At 46.8% G+C, this 15122-nt stretch overlaps 1 protein-coding gene across 1 annotated transcript in view; it reads left to right on the top strand.

Annotated features, from left to right (window-relative positions):
* The first annotated feature begins 1811 nt into the window (after positions 1–1811).
* FGF12 (fibroblast growth factor 12) overlaps positions 1812–15122 on the top strand; it is a 236277-nt gene continuing 222966 nt past the window's right edge. The window contains exons 1-2 of the mRNA XM_053986048.1: positions 1812–1902; positions 2144–2207. The gene's annotated coding sequence lies outside the window, so the exon portion shown is untranslated. The remainder of the gene's footprint in view (positions 1903–2143; positions 2208–15122) is intronic.

Raw genomic sequence — 15122 nt, 5'->3', positions numbered from 1 at the left:
ACATATTTTGAGTTTGGGGACATTGAGCATTATATTTAGCACATTTTGGCTTTCAAGAACTGTCAAGTGAATCCAAATTTATTTCCTCTGCATGCTTTTAGAATAGTGATAAAATAGCCCTCACTCCCTTCTCCTCCCCTTTTGCCATTTATAATCTATTATTTTAGGACTGCTCTGAGGAACTATTGTGTTTTCCTATTATCATTGTCCCTGGCTCAGCACTGTGCTTCCAGGCTGAATGTAGGCTTTTGGGGGTTATTTTTATCTTACTGGCCTTCTGTGGTAGAGGAACACACTCTCATTCAGTCTGCAGACTGCCTGATTCACCAGGCAGAGATGTGGGTGCAGATCAGGGGCATCAGGCTCTCTTCAAACTGACTCAGCCCTGTCTTTCCCTCAGTTTTTGTGTGTTAGGAGTATCAGTATGAAAGACATGACTGAGGTTTTGCTAAGCACACAGAAGAAATGTTACATGACTCTGAAGTCAAGCAAGCTCCAGTGCAAAGTGAAAATTGAGCCCAAAAAGCCACTTTTCTCCCTGATTCTCAACCCATCTGACTCCCTTGTTTTAGCTTTATTTTGGGGAGGTGGAGAGAGAAGAGCTGCTTTCGTCCGCTTCAGTGGGTACAAATCACAGCTGTGGCCAAGGACGTCAGGCACTTCACTCATTAATGGCTTTGTCTCCAGGTCTCCATTGCTTACGCCCTACCATGACATTGACAGAAGGGGAGAGGGTTTTATGATTTGCTCAGTTCTGTGCAAAGAAAGGAATGGACATTTTTCACAAGGGGCTGTTGACCTGTTGTGTCCTTCCCCTGCCTCCTGCGTGCCAAGGCTTACACACACAGTGCATTAATTGCCACTTTTGCAGGCTGCAGCTGATCACAGAATGAAAGCCAAGGTGTTTCTGTGCAAACCAGTCTTCGACCTTCAGCATCTCTTGCAGGGTCAGTCTGCTCCTGACTGCAGTCTGTGCTCTCAGAACAGACTTTGCTTGTGTTTGAAGGGTACAGGCTGGGTCTGTGTACACTGATGATGGCAGGCCAGGTTCCCTACAACTGACACACGAAGAGGTAACTCCACTTGTCTGATCTGACAGACCACAGAGAAGATAATCCTTCCTGGAGGGAGGCCTCTGCAAAGTCTACCCTTTCCAGCACCGTGACTTGTGCAGTGACCAGGAGCAGTTTCCATGACTTGTGCCACCACAGAGGCACCCTTGTGTCTCAGAGTGTCATGGAGCAGCCACAGCTGCTGCGGCTCTCCTGCCTTCTGCCACTGTGAGGGATGGAGACCAGAACTTTGATGTTTAGGCTCCAGAGCTCATCTAGTCCACCTCCAGACCAACACTTTTTAACACCCTGTAACAGGCAAAAGAGCTGTAATGAAAATAAATTAAAGCTGCAACCTTCATTGAGCTTCTCCAAGAGGATTCTTCTATTTGCTGATGGTTCTGCCTGATCTTGCTTGACAAGTACAGTGCTCCTCAGTGCTCTAATTCATTAGATTATATTGTTAATCAGTGGTAGCAAAACTGGGATTGGCAAGTGTTGTGCTTGACCCCTGGACTTCTGTGGGTACATACAGATGTTCTCTTGTGGAATTCTTGAGCTAGTTGCAGTAACATCATCTCTGCTACTGATTAAAATGGAAGGAACAATGGTGGGAAGTCATTACAGAAGGTTTCTAGGAAAGAGCACAAGCCCACCAGTTACAGGAGATTCTAGAAATGGAACTCAGCTGTTCTGAGTCCCTCCAGCCCATTGTGACTAAGTCCTCCAAGGCCTATGTTACCAGGTTAGTAGCACAAAACCAGTTCCTCAGGTGTTCTTTCCCCAAGGCATGGCTCTTTTCGCATCAAAACCCACTGAAGGCAGAATGTGAAATCCAGAGCAGCAGGAGGTATGGAAAGAAATATGTCTTAACTGTTTTCTCTGGTCTGTTTTGCCACTGTACCCACCCTGCCCCATTTCTCTCTCCATCTTTAAATAAACTCTCCAGAGTTGTTCTGCTATGCAGTAATGAACTCTTAATGAAATAAAATTAAATTAAATGCTGCTGAATGGAGCTGCATAAATGCCTTGTCATATTTTGTTATAATCACTTAGTGTGACTTCATCGTCTGTGTCATCTGTCTCTACAGCTTACTCATGGAGCAGCACACACCATGGTGACAGGGCAGAAAAGGAAGAGAAATGCAAGTTCATGTGAGTTGGAGTAAATAATTCAGAGGCACTGGTTGTTGTTCTTAAACACAGAGCTGCCCAAGCTGCCAGGGCATACTGGTCCAGCACGCACAGAAATCACACTTTCCCTAGGAAAAGCCAAATACGGAGGAATCTGAGCAAAGCCTCCTGCCTGTTACCTTCCAGCTCATTGAGCAGGTGGAAACTCAGCAGTGTGGAGGGGTGGAGTGAGGCTGCAGGGTGTGGGAGCAGTACCTGCACACTGGCACCTGTGATTGCAGTACTGTGCTTCATTGTGAAACTGATTGAATACAGTCAGTGCTTCAGTTTGAAAGCCATTTCTGAAGAACAGCTCAAGAGAAAGAGGGTGGGGGAAAAAGAAGCAGTATGCTGTACACAGCCCTTCCACAGAGCAGAGGCAAGAGTGAAAAGGAGCTTCACATGACCAGTCTTAATGTTGTGGTAGACTTGGATTTCCTGCCCATGCCACCTCACAAGGAACCTTACTTTGTTGTACTCTGCTTAGAAGGGGTTTTGCTCTGGCAACATAGCTGTGATAACTTTGGAAAGATGAAGTTTTGGAGACAAACACAAACCCTTGTGCGACTGCTCCATTGATCACCAAGCACAGCTGTGGTTTGTGTGTGGCTGCATATTGACTCTTAGTCTTCCAATTTCTTGCTGTATCAGTGTCTTAAAAATTCTCCTGAGCAGTGAAGTGTTTCTTACCTTGATATTTTTGTCTCAAATTAAAAGGAAGCCAGTGCAGTGCAACAGTGTGAGGATGAGGCATGTTCAGTAACTCCTATACAATGTGTCAGGAGATCTGCATGATGTTTGCAGCCTAGGTCCTGCCTGGCTTGCCTTTCCTGCCCCTCCATTCCTTCACACCCAGGCACACGCAGGAGAGGTCACAGGTGTGGTCTGGAGGTGCTGGGGGCAGCTACAACCACCCCTCCCTGTGATGGGTTCTGGGTTCAGCCCAGCAGAGCAGTCAGTAGGTCGGGGGTGCTGTGTCTCTGTGGCTCACAGCTGTCCCAAATCCTGTTGACTGCTCACCTTTCCTTTCAGGCATGAATAACTGCAGCTGTGCAGCTGCACCTGCCTTGAGGAACAGAATGTATCTTGGCACAAAGATACAAGCTCTGAGGGCTTATGAATTGCCATGGTTTATGACTGGGGGTGGGATTTATTTATCACAAAGAACTGAGTCAATGTGTGTGTTTATTTGTATAAACAGATCTGAGGTCTAAGGGACCAGTGAGGCATTTAGACATCTGAGTCACATCCTCCAGCACTGCTGGTGCTTGTGGGCACAGACCTGGTCCCTCAAACACTTGTTTATTGCCACTGTCATGTAATAACTCGCCCTAGGGGCTGCCTGGGCCCAGTGTAACCACACATACTCCTCTGGCCTGACTGCAAAAAGCTTCTTAAGATCCAAATGCCATTTCTCCTTCAATAGTTGCCACTGTCTCACTGAGCACTTTCCTTTGCAAGGCACCCTGTGAGCCCAGGGGGCTCTGTCTGGGAGCCAAGGGCCATTGACAGCCCAGAGGAGATGGGCTGTGTCTGCCTCCCCTCCCAGTGCTCTGTGCTTGGCTTGGAGACAACACCTGGGTCTTTTCCTGGGGACATTGAGCACCTGAACAGCACAGCCCCACAGGGGACCAGCCCAGCTCTCCCAAGCAAAGCAGCCCTGTACTAAAGACAGCCCTGCTCTCTCCTTCCATGGCATTAACGAGACCACAAGCAGCTCCATTTCTGGGAAGAGCTCTTTTAGAGCCAGCTTGGGTATCTCTCAACTGCATCTGGCAACAGATGGGAAACATCCACTCTGCTAGCAAGGCTAGGTAATATCTCACAGCAGAACTGCAGCCTCCCAGTCCTTACTGAACATAACCTTCTTGTTTCATCTGCCCATAGTCTTGTCCCTTCACACATCTGGCAGGAAAAGGCATTATTTTGAGGTCAGGGTGATGATGGGGAAAATATCTGCTGTTGTCAATTTTACACACAGTACTTCAGCAAATGTCCACATTTGCCAGCCTGAATTCAAAAGATGAAGAGAGGGTCATGAGGACAGAATAGCAACATGAATTAATGAATGTGTTTGTAAAATAATCTCCTGTATGCATAACTCACTTTTAGTACACGATTTTCAGTCTAGTCACAGAGAGGCTATGTTGGTTTGCACTTCTGCAACCCCTGAAATTCCTTTACAGTCAGTTAGAGACAGCACTTTCTGTTAAATATATATAGTACTTCTCCAGGTTCATTTAAAGAGAGTGATAATATATCATTGCTCCCAGTAGGGACATAGCTGCCTCATAGCTTATGTCTGCTGTCAGGCAATAAAACTGGGCTTGAATGGTGCCAATCGATAGTGGAAATGCAGCAGCTGAAACTGTTAAGTGCAGCTTTAATGTTCCTTATGCAAACCCTAACTCTCACCAGAGAGTACACCTGCTCAAACAAGCAAAGAAACAGGACTGACTCCTCTATTTCCTAAGTAATTCCCAATATTTCCCCTATTTTTTGTAGTTTGTGTATCTTACAGGAGAAAAAAAAAAAGAGAGTTTCTGAATCTGCAGAAGGTAGTAGCAGCCAAAATTAAGAAAAGAGCACCTCTTTCTTGGGACAAATGTCTGTTGCTCACACACTCAAGGACAGATGAGCTGTCCTGGGCTATCTCCAAGCCTATCAGGGCACAGTTCAGTGAGTTCTGCCTCCTCATCTGCTTAGTGCTTTCCAGTACCTATCTGGATTCTGACCAAAGCAGGTACATGTCCCTGACTCGGCTCCAGGCAGAGCTCGTGCATGGCTGTTCCATCCTCCTGTGCCGCTCCTAAGCCCCCCACACTGCACCCAGCATTGCCAGCTGCCAACCAGCCCCACAGCCTGGAGCTGGACCTGACTGCCCCTGGAGCCAAGAACCTGCTGCTCACATCAGCTTAGCTGGAGCTGCATGCCCTCAGGAGTGCCAGTGGCTGGACTTGGAATGTGTTCATGCTGAAAACCAGTTAATCTGCTCTGAAAATACAGGTGACATGTGGAGGGAGACCAGTGTTTTGACAGGCAGGCCCAGAGGGTTTGGGATCACCATTTTATTCTATCTGTAAGCTGGAGCAATTGCAACACTGGCATCCTTCTCCCTGTGTCACACACAGCAAAGTAGATTAGAAGGAGAAAAAATTCCCTTCGTTTTCTTATTTCTTTCTGCAGGGCAGCCCTGACCTTTGTGGCACACGTGGCCGTGGCTGTGCCTGGGAAGGTTCACCCTTCCCAGCTGGAGCTGGTCCCAGCACAGGGAACTGGTTGTGCAGCAGGGCTAGGCACAGCAACAGCCTAGGTGAGGGGCATTTATCAGCCATTAGCAAGGTTATAAAGAAGGAAAGAGGGGCCTTAGGAAGGCCCTGTAGGAAGATGTCTCTGCTCTGAAGGTGACTGGCTGGGGGCTGCAGTCAGAGGAAGGTAAGAGATGGATGGGGAAGTGAGCTTTTATGTAGTAGTGGTATGAACCTGTGCACAGTGTCAAAAGCAGCTCTGTGTCCTGAGTCTGGCCCCTGAGCTTAGGGCAGACGCTGTGGTCATAAAGGGGATGGATCTTGAGCCGTGAAATGGTGGAAAAGGTAAACTCTCATTTTGGTGGAAGTATGTGCTTGCCTTTCTTACTTCTCCATTTCCTCTTACCTAGAGATTACAGCAAAGCTGTGAGCAATCTTGTGAGATGAAAGGCCAGGGTTTGCTTGTGTGTGCCAGGAGCTGGGGTGCCTAGAGAGCCTGAGGCAATGTCCTGGGAATTTGATGTAGCAACTGTCCTGTTGCCTGCTCTTTCCCTATGAAAGGATCAAGGAAACAAAACAAGAAGTTACTGTGACTGCCTTCCAGATGTGCTCTCTGGAGGAGTCTGGTTTGGGGAGAGCTGAGCAGGAGAGAGTTGTTTGATCTTGAGGGCAAGAAGCCTTGGAAAGCCTGCTGGGCTGAAAATGTTGGTTCCCTGTGTGGTACCACTGCTCAGCCTGCAGACTTCCCTGTTGCAGCATTGTGTGGTCAGACTGGAAAGAAAGGGCACATCCTGGCACACAGTCAGGTTTGTTTGCTGGTATCGCTAGTAAGTTGGACATTAGCAGGTGCTTATACATGGATGTAAATCCTTGTGAGATGTCATGGAGAGAAGGTGAAGTGTTCCCTTGGCTTATGTTTCAAATTGCTGTGAAAGTGCATTCTTTGACAGAGTGAGTTGAGGGAGCCTGCAAAGTGCTGTGGTCTGTGTACTTTGTGTTTGTGCTCCAGGGGCTCACTCAAGGCAGTTTGGGTGCAGGTGTGTCTGTGAGCCCTGTTTCTTCTCTGGATGGGTGCTTGGGGTGAGGGGCTGTTTGCCTTGCAGGGTGCCTGCTGTGAAGCCCAGAGCTTGCCTAGCTGGGCCCTGAGATCTCTTGATCAAGTAAATTCAGCAGCTTGGTTATTTCCTTACTTGAGGTGTGCTGCTTGCAGGTTGACTTAGGATTACCCCTGCCTAAAACACTTGCAGGAGTGACTTCACTGACCCAAGCAGTGTGAGAGTCCTCAGCAGAGCACAGGTGTAATGGTAATGCACAAGTGTCCCAGGCTGTATTATCAGAGCCCTTACTCACTCCTTGAAGTGTTCAGATTTTTAAAAGTAGAAACTGTACAATACAGCCTGATTTTGGCTTGTTGTATTTTAAAGGCTGTAATTCCTCACTGTGCTAAACTATCTTATTTCTCTACCTTTCTTAAAGAAAGAAAAGAATGGCCTGGGAAAGCAAAGTCCTGTTCTGGAGAAGTGTTGTTTAGACCACAATTCCTATCCTATTGTTACAGCTCTCTTTGCCTGTGAGCATAGCTAAAGGGTCTGGTTATACTGTCTGTCTCAGCTGATTCTAGACATGGAGATGAGAGCAGCTGCTGTCTCATTTCTTAGTGAAACCCTCTTGTGACTTTGAGGGTGTGGAGCCAAGGGAAAGCTTCACTAAGGGTGACTTGTTAAAAATGCAAACGAAACTCCAAAGAAGCAAATCCACTAAGTGCAGGAGAGACTCATTCTGCTGGCCCTGAAGTGAGAATTTCAGGCAGGTCTCTCAGCCAGATGGTAGGTTCATTGTTGTTGCTATCTGCATAGCCTTAGTACATCAGTGGGAATGGGCAGAAGTCAGAGTTCTCAATTTCAGAATTTTAATCATAGTGTATGAAAAGAAAAGCCACTACCTTCTTTTGCCTCTGCTCTCCCTCCTGTGAGGCTCTAACCACTGCCTTTGCCTACCATTTTCCAATACAGGTGGTAGAATGGGAGTTCCTCTTTTCTGTATTCCAGCCCTTGGTTGACTGTGAAAACCAAATGGGAAGGGTGTTTCTTTATCTACTTTTGTTTTACCTGGTGGGTAGAAGTGCATGATGAACATTCTCACCATAAATGTGCTCCCCTCTTGGTGTCTGACTCAGCCAGTTGCTGTTCCTGTTTCCTGTTCCTGATTCTTAGTGAATGAGGGCTGTTGATTTCTGTGTGGGGATGAGCTAAATCAGCAGTGATTCTCTAGATCTTGTGCATTTTTGTAATTGCTGGAGGATGTTGTTATCCTGGGTAAAAAGTCATCATCTTTCATGGATGATAAGGTTGTTTCATGCAGCCATTTTTATTCTTGAAATGATAGTACCCTTTTACCTTTGAGATTTTTAACAATGCAAGGGAGATAGTATTGCATGACCTTGCTTTTGGCAGTGAGTGTGAACTGAAGGCAGCCAGCAATGTTTTCATTTGTTTTCAGCTCAACTTCTTCCTTCCCAGACCTCTTTTTCCTATTTGCCCTTGTAATTGGAGATAAGATGGACAGACACAGTTATGCAGCATCAGAAATGTAATCTAGACATCTATTCCATGAAGCACGTTTCTAATGTGCCCTTCAAACACAAGTCAGATGCATACAGTCTCTTTTCTGTGGGCTGCTTGGAAAAAAATCTAAGCTGCAACCATTGAGGGATACATGTTTGAGGGACACCTGGAGGTGTCTGATGTTCTCACAAAACCAGCACAATACTTCACTGAAAAGCAGCTTTGCTCAAGGACAGCTTTATCCCCTTCCTAAAAGGAGATCAAACTCTTCATAGGAGGGCAGGCAGGGGCCACTAGGGACTTTGATAAGGTGATGAAAGCCTCTAAGTGTTTCATGTTTTGAGCAGAACAGGAGTTCAGGCTATGCAGCTCAGCAGAAGAGATTTTAAAATACCCTCTCATGCTGTCTGTGAACAATGGAGGACTAGGTGAAAGATCAGGTTTGCTTTCTGTCTTTGTGCCCTATCCAGGCCATTTTGTTACTGAACAAAAGCCCTGCTTGCTGTGTGATGAGAGCTAAGCAAGTTCAGATTCCCAAAGCTGGATCTTTTTTTTTCAGAACATCACTGAGGTCCTGCCTTCTGTTCCAGATTGAGAAACTTGTAGAACCATGGGGAGGAAAGTCTTGGCTGAGGAGAAGCCAGACTGGGGGGTGAGCAATTACATGCTGGTGACAAGCAAGAAATTTTGACAATTGTGATTTTGAAATCCTCCAAGTATAAGTCAATTCTTATTTCCAGGACTTGTCCCTGTCCTTGAGATATCCCTCTCAGGAAGTTTCATGGCTGCCTACAAGCACATCTGTTATTTGGTGAGGCTAAGACTGAGGAAATGGGAAGCCCAGAGGAGGGTTGAGAGAAGTATCCAGACCAAAAAAATCTATTTGGGCAGTGCCATTGCTTTGAGACAGATGAAGCTGCATGTAGCTGCTCCTAACAGATGGGTTGAGAACTTGAGGCTTTATTAAAAACCCAAAGGTGTAGATTCTGAAGCCTGTAAGTACACAGTAAGTCGTTCAGATAAGTGATTGTTGTGAAAATCCCAGTTGTGTTGGCTCTGTGAGTTCTTGGAAACACAGCAGGTATGCAAATACTACTGCATTTGACTGAAATTGTGATTATGTTCCTTAGCTTTCCCCTCTGCACAAGTCTCTAGGGTGTCTGAATCCTTTAAGTGGTGAAAATGAGATGTAATGCTCTGGAATGCCCTGGCTGAGTGGTCAGTGAAATCCTATGTTGTGAGGCCCAGTAATGCTGGGTTATCCAGATTAGACACTGCATCTGATTATCCTGCTGATAATCCTACCCTCAGTAATTTAATCAGGATGGGGATTGCAAGGCCAGGATCAGGCAGAAATAATGGGTGATTGCCCCCTCATACATCTGTAGCAACTCCTTGTTTGTGGCAATATCTGTAATGCATTTAAATAAATAAACATCTCTGGTTGTGCTCTGTTGTCACTGGCATTCCAGTGGGAATCTCCTGGTGTTTCTCACAGTTTGTGAGAAGTTGGTTATCAAGTAGTTTGGGGGCTACAGAGATTCCTGCATTTGCTTTCTTTTAATTCTCACAAAGTGCATGTGTGAGGGAGCTGTTATGTGATGCCAGCTTAAATGAATTGGGATGGTAAAGATAATGATCCAGTCCAGTAAGAGGAACAGATGGTTTCAGCTGAGGCGGGACTCCTTGCCTAGTGCTACAGGAGAGCTGGGTGAGGTGATCCATGTCCTGATCCCATCTCTGGCAAAGGCTCTCCCACTGTGGGCTGGGAAAGAATCTGCCTGGATACGTGTTGGTAGTAGTGCCTAAAAAAGGGGGCTGCGTGCTTATAATTGAATTTGGGCCAAAAGGCAGGGATTTAGGTTCCTGGCACCTGGAGCATCAGGTCCTACAGAGAAACTGGTACTCAGTTTATTTAGCTCCCCCAACCAGAAATGAATTATTGTGAGAGCCACCTAAACCTGTGCACATGGGAATAAGAACTGCTAAATGGAAAATAAACAGGCAACTTTTTACATGAACTTAACGAACCTGGCTCTAGTAGCTAAGCAGCCTTACTCAGGGATAATTGTACTTTAGGATTTCGGATAATGGGTGCACTTGGAGCAGCTCCACGCACAGCTGAGTGTCACAATCTACACCGGGCTTTTACCACGGTGCCTGCATGTGATTTATCGGCAAGGCATTTGAGCAATGCCAATATGCGTTTACAGTGCTCGGAGAGGTATCGACCCTGTATCGTCCTGTGCAGCCCCGCGGCATCTCGGGGGCTGTTGAAGCGAGGCTGGCGCGGAGCTGCCGCCGGCACCGGGAATTCCCGATCGCGCCGGGAGAGGGCGGCGGCGCGTGCGGCCTCGGGAGCCCGCGGGGCCCGGAGCGGGGCGGGCTCGCTGCCGGCCCGGAGCGGGGCCCGGAGCGGGGCGGGCTCGCTGCCGGCCCGGAGCGGGGCCCGGAGCGGGGCCCGGAGCGGGGCGGGCTCGCTGCCGGCCCGGAGCGGGGCCCGGAGCGGGGCGGGCTCGCTGCCGGCCCGGAGCGGGGCCCGGAGCGGGGCGGGCTCGCTGCCGGCCCGGAGCGGGGCACGGCGGAGCAGCCGCGGGAGCAGGGCGCTCTGGTGTGCTTGGGGTCTCTGGAGCGGTGGAAAGCGCACGGGGAGGAGGAGTAGGGGAAAAAGCCAAACAGGAGAGAATGGGTGCTGCGGAAAGGGGAGGAAGAGCAGGTGGCAGCGGGCAGGGAGATGAGCTTTCCCTTCATGTGGCAAACGTGGCTCGTGTCTGTGTGCAGATGCCAGAATTGCAGTGCTTCGTGCACGTAGGAGGGCTGCAGCCGGGGAACGGGGGAGACTGCTTGGCTGGAGCTCGCAGCCTGGGATCTGCCTCGGGAAGGAGCCTGCACGCACTGGTCCGGGCAGCTCCAGTTCAGCGCCGCTCCTACCCAGGGCTGGCACCTTAGAGTGGACCTCTGACCCCTGCACTGAGGATGTTATTTTGTTGCGGACATACTCATGATGTGGGAAATCTTCAGGATCAAGCACTGTTTCCAGCAAATGCTTTTAGTTTGGAGCCCTTTGACGGTGCTTTCTTGATGCTGATGGGAAAACATCTTCCTCAGGAAAAGAATTCCATTGTTTTTCCTACTTGCTGGCTTTTCTTTTTTTTTTTTTTTTTTTTTTTTTCCCTGCCCGCCCCCCCCCCCCCGCCACCAACTTGGCTGCACATCCCATCACTTGGTGTTTATAGTGCTCTCAGCCTTGATAATGCATCTTGTTTCCTTGCTGTCAGTCCTCTTGTTTGCTGCAGCTGATCTCCTCTCATCCTGAACCTCTTGTCTTCTCTGCTGCAATGTGGCACTTGTTGATTCCCAGTGTTTTTTCACTCTAACCTGGGCTTCTGCTCCTGTTACTTGGAGGGTCTCAGACTGTATGGCCATGCTGAGTGTGCTAAACTTTTTCAGTTTTGCCACCTTGCTGACTAAATAGTTTTCCTTCTTCTAGCTTTCTTGTTGGCATGGGATTGAGTCACAACTGGCTTCCTGCCACCTTGAGTCAGTCCAAACTTTCCTCCTCTGCCTTCATTTCTTTTTCTGACCAAAATCTCTTCTACTTCTTCTACATTTAAAAAGAAATGCAAGCTGATATGCTCTTCTTTCTTGTCCTTGTCTCTTAAATGTGAGCACCAGCACCTTCTCCCGTCTTCCAGACTCCCTATATCTATTCCTATCTATGCTGTTATTCTTTCTCTTCAGCCCACCCTCTCTTCTGGCAGCTCTTCCTTAAAAACCAAACTTGCTATTCAAGCCCCCACATGTTTCTCTAAATACTGCACCTTGACTTGCAAAGTGCCTTCATCAGCCAGCCCTTCTTTCATCTCATGTCCTTACTCTTATCACTTGGGATGTTGCTCCTCTGTTCTTCCCTTCTCTCCCTAGACTGTTATCCACAAAGTTCCGTGGAGGATGCTGTTTTTCCCTTTGGCCTTTTCCAATCTAAATTTGTTCAAGTGTCCTATATCACTCTGTCCTTGGGTTCTTTCTCTCCTCCCTTTACCTCTTATTTGACTGATCTAATGCAAGTAGTAAATTGCCTTCGTGGTTGCCTTGTCCCCTCACCTCAGTCTGAGAACAGGAGGAGAGAAGATCTGGAAGATCTCTGTGCAGATTCAGGTATTTGCTTCAATCAGAGCTTTCCAATGTCCCCTCACCTTCAGGTCCATTCCTGCTTTTCCAGTGACAGCTGACATTGCTGTAAGGCCCTCAATGTGCATGTCACTTAACTTGAATATGACACTGGATTCTCAGGTCACAGCTATTTTAATGTGCACTTCTCCCACACCACACAAATCTTCACTGGCACCTTTTTCTTTTACTGACACAGTTTTTCCTTCTTGGTGAGAGTGCTCCCAGGCTTCTTCTGTCTATGCTGAGAGTTGATTTCAAGGTGATCCATTCCCTAGCCCAGAAGAAATATCTGGTGGAGTTGGTGCTCTACAAACCTGACCCCTAATGCAGCAAGTACTGTAAACATGCCCAAGGGTTTGCTGTTTTCTTTTTCTCACCATTCAGTATCTGTGCAGCTGGTCCTCTGACAAAGAGCACTGTTTGCTGAAGCTGCTGCTTGGTTCTGATATTTAAGTTTTAAAGGGTAACCACTTTGACTAGGAGAAATATACTTTTTGCTAATCAGTCAGCTAAGAAATGCTGGGCAAAAAAGGCTAATTTTATGTGCAGTAGAAAATGAGATTCTAGGAAAGGGGCAATAGTGATGCCATTTTGACCCTCCTGGAGCCAAAGGAGATCAGCTTTGGGCATGGCTGGGATGGGCAGTGGCAAGACTGTGCTCCTGGGCAGCCTCTTAGCTGGCTAAGCTGTTATGGCCAGCTCTGGTCTGCGTGGCAGGTGTGTGTAGCACTGACAGCTAAAAACTCTCTGCTGTTTTAGGGCTTCTGGGCTACAGCAGGGCATGGGTGGAAGATGGGTAGAGAAACAGGAGCCTTTCTGATCTCACCTAGGTGTTGAGTGCTTTCAGGACTTCGCTTTTGAAAATGCCTCTCAAACCCAGCTTGGACATCTCTCCTTGATGGGAAAATCAACCTCTCATACTTGACATGTTAAGCTCTGTAGAATAAAGGAAGACTCTTTCCAGGAGTGTGTGGATCTTCCAACTCAGGGCTACACTTGCTACAGTCTATTTGAACATCTAACATCTAACCAGGCAGCAGGTTACAAATGCTGCCCATGATCTCAGTCTTGCTTCATCCTTTGCTGAAAGGTCTGTAACAGAGCAGAGATGGGGAACAGCTGTAAAATTGGAGTAACTTGCTGGCTACACTGAGAGCAATTCCAGATTCTTTCTTGAGTCTCCACGATTTCCTACATTTATATTTAACTGTTACTTTGAAAATACTGCTGCAGTGTTTAGAAAGAAGGAGAGTTGTACTCACTTGCTGAGCTCCTTCTGAGCAGTCATGCTTTGCAAGGCTTGGGTTAAAGGCATGAGGTTTGGTTGTGCAGATGGGTGAGGCAGCTGAACTCCCCAGTGAAGAGCTTCACTCCTAAGGACTCTTCTTGCTATTCTTTCAGGTGAGAGTGAGTTCAGTTAGGATTGCCCTCTGCTTTTGTCATTTTCCCTTCTTCACTTGTCTTCACCTTTTAAATCGCACATCTCACTTTTATTTGAATTTCATTTCTTACTATTTGCCATAACACAGGCCAAGAAGAGTTTAAGCTCTGAACTGGTCCAGCCAAAAGACTGTCAGTGGTGCTGGTATCAAGCAGCGCTTATCTGTCTCTTGTATTTGGACAAACTGAGTTTCAGCCTGAAATATCACAGACATCCAAGTCCCTGAGGCATGGAGAAGCTGCACTATGAATATATTGATGATAATAGTCCAGGCTCTGCAGGTTTTATTGCATTTGTTATTTTCTAACATTCTGGAAAACATAGCATTAAAATAAACAGGATAAACACAGACAAATGGAAAAAGATGTTGGAGCTGGATAGGAGATGACTCTTTGTGCTCAATGCTCTGTTGTCCCCTAAATCAGGGTTACTGGAGCAGTCTGACATATGCTTAGGATTTTGGGGGCTGTCAGTTGGCATTGAATAGCCATCTTAGGGGATATCTCAGGACTGTGGTGTCTGAGGGCAGCCATCTAGAAATGGCTCTTATGGGGTAGGAATAGGGCAAAGAAATTGCTTTCTGGGCCTTGGCAGAGGTCAGCTTGCTGTGATTTCTTGAAATAGCAGATAAAGAATGTGAATGCTACTCAGCCCTGATGGCTGTAGAATAGCAATGAGCTAACAGATTTTTTTTTTTTTTTAATTGTAGGAAATAGACATAGGCAAATAGGATTTTAAGGTGAATAGTCTATTGTCTGCAAGCATTCAAGCACCTGGCTCTTAGGAGGGCTGAGCTGTCAGCAGGAAGCTCTTTCCTGCCTGTACCTTGTAAAGGTTTTTTACCTTGCGTAAATTCCAAATGCGGGTAATTACCTTTTCTAATCAAGTCAAAAAGGGACTAGAGCTTAAGGAGCTCAATTCAGCAGCTAATTTTCATGTTTTATCTACTTACATGAAATTCTTAAGCTTTTGTAATGGTAGAACAACCTGACTTCAGACACCTTCCTCCCTGTTCCCATCTGGTCGAGGATCTGACAAAGTTATTTACTGTACTGAGTAACCAGAAGCCTGCAGTGGGGCTCAGAGGGTCTGAGACTTAGCCCTGAAAACACAAAGAATTTTGCTGCAAGGACTGAGAACAACGTCCACCTTCCATAGATTTTGGTGAGCTCGGGGTGCTCAGTATCTCACAGAAAACCAAAATGGGGAGTTGAGCTGTGTCAGATCTAACTACCATTAAAATCAACACCAATGCTCCTGTTAGTGTAAATGGGTATATACAGATGGTTATGAAGAATAATAGCAGAAGAAAGCTGGTGCTCAGAAGGAACTTCCTGTGTCAATAACAGTATGGTTCCCCCATCCATGATTATCTTCCGTAGTAGTTTTTGACTTTGTTGCAAATAGTAGCAAAACCTTTCCCTTGTTTTTTGTACTTTTGTGACATTAATGCTTTTTCTTTATTAATAAA

The sequence above is a fragment of the Vidua macroura genome, chromosome 10, assembly GCF_024509145.1.
Source record: "Vidua macroura isolate BioBank_ID:100142 chromosome 10, ASM2450914v1, whole genome shotgun sequence".
NCBI classification, from domain to species: Eukaryota; Metazoa; Chordata; class Aves; order Passeriformes; family Viduidae; genus Vidua; species Vidua macroura.
The sequence above is the reverse complement of the archived record's forward strand: the minus strand, read 5'-3'. Positions and strand labels throughout refer to the sequence as shown.